The 1,305-nt window shown below is 62.4% G+C and overlaps 1 non-coding gene across 1 annotated transcript; it reads left to right on the top strand.

Moving 5' to 3' along the window:
* The first annotated feature begins 850 nt into the window (after positions 1–850).
* Positions 851–1,004, top strand: LOC129116301 (5.8S ribosomal RNA). The gene has a single exon (XR_008533484.1). It is a non-coding gene; the product is annotated as a 5.8S ribosomal RNA (ribosomal RNA).
* Positions 1,005–1,305: the final 301 nt, after the last annotated feature.

Below are 1,305 nucleotides of genomic sequence, written 5' to 3'. Positions count from 1 at the left end.
TGAGCGAGAATTCCCAGTAAGCGGGTCATAAGCTCGCGTTGATTAAGTCCCTGCCCTTTGTACACACCGCCCGTCGCTACTACCGATTGGATGGTTTGGTGAGGTCCTCGGATTGGTCCTGCCGGAGTCGGTCACGGCCCTGGTGGAGTGCTGAGAAGACGATCAAACTTGACTATCTAGAGGAAGTAAAAGTCATAACAAGGTTTCCGTAGGTGAACCTGCGGAAGGATCATTACCGATTTTGCCGGTCCGCGTGGGCTGTGCAGAGTGAAATGTCTCCGGGCTGAGGCCGGGCTGGGGGTGTATTCCTTCAGCCCGGCCGAGGCGTCGCGTGCGGCCGCTGTCGTCCGTGGCTTCTCGTCGTCCGTCACGTGTCCGCCGGCCTCACTGATGTGAGGGCGGCGCCTTGGCTGGGCTGGCGGCTGTCCTCTTGGTCGTTGCGGCGGCCGTCCGTGTTCATGCCACTAGTCTGAGCTGGTCCCAGCCGGGCGTGCGTTACCCCTTCTCTCTTCCTCCCCCGCCAAACGACGTAGGGCACGCCGGCAGGGGTAGGAAGTCCCTGGGGTCGTTCCTCCGGTGCCAGCGGACTGCTCGCCACTCGGAACCAAAACCAAGTGCGGTGCGGCGGCCGAGCCCGGGCCGTCCTCCGTGCGCCTCCGGGTGCCCAGCCCAGCTTTCCTCCCTCCATCGGAGGGAGGAGGAGAAATTCAATGTCTCTCCTCCTTTGTCTGCCCTGGCCCTCTCGGGGTCTGTGGTGGTGGGGGTGAGCGCCCGGAGGTCGTTATACCCTCTTTGAAACCCTTTTGTCAGCGAACCATGGCCTACAACCAAAAATCAAAAAAACTTTGACAACTCTTAGCGGTGGATCACTCGGCTCGTGCGTCGATGAAGAACGCAGCTAGCTGCGAGAACTAATGTGAATTGCAGGACACATTGATCATCGACACTTCGAACGCACCTTGCGGCCCCGGGTTCCTCCCGGGGCTACGCCTGTCTGAGGGTCGCTTTGCCATCAATCGGAGGCGTTCGCGTCTCCGCGGCTGGGCGTCGCAGGCTCCGGCCTTCGTCCCCTAAGTGCAGACTTTGGGATGCCCCGCGGTGCGTGGGCCCCTTGTCGGGCTCGCCTTCCTCCCCGTTGGCTCTTTTCCCTTTTTCCCTCCTTCGCCGACCCCCCCTCACAGGGCCAGTGGGGCGCCCGTCGAGCCCGCATGTGCGGCGCGGCTGCAGTGGACTACTCGTCTCCGTGCTGACCGCGCTACGCGTGCGTAAGTTCGACAGTGCCGCTCTAGTTGGGGGACTGAGGGG

Source organism: Anoplopoma fimbria, unplaced genomic scaffold, assembly GCF_027596085.1.
Source record: "Anoplopoma fimbria isolate UVic2021 breed Golden Eagle Sablefish unplaced genomic scaffold, Afim_UVic_2022 Un_contig_8256_pilon_pilon, whole genome shotgun sequence".
Taxonomy (NCBI): Eukaryota; Metazoa; Chordata; class Actinopteri; order Perciformes; family Anoplopomatidae; genus Anoplopoma; species Anoplopoma fimbria.
Note: the sequence above shows the minus strand (reverse complement) of the source record. Positions and strands in the feature narration are given on the sequence as shown.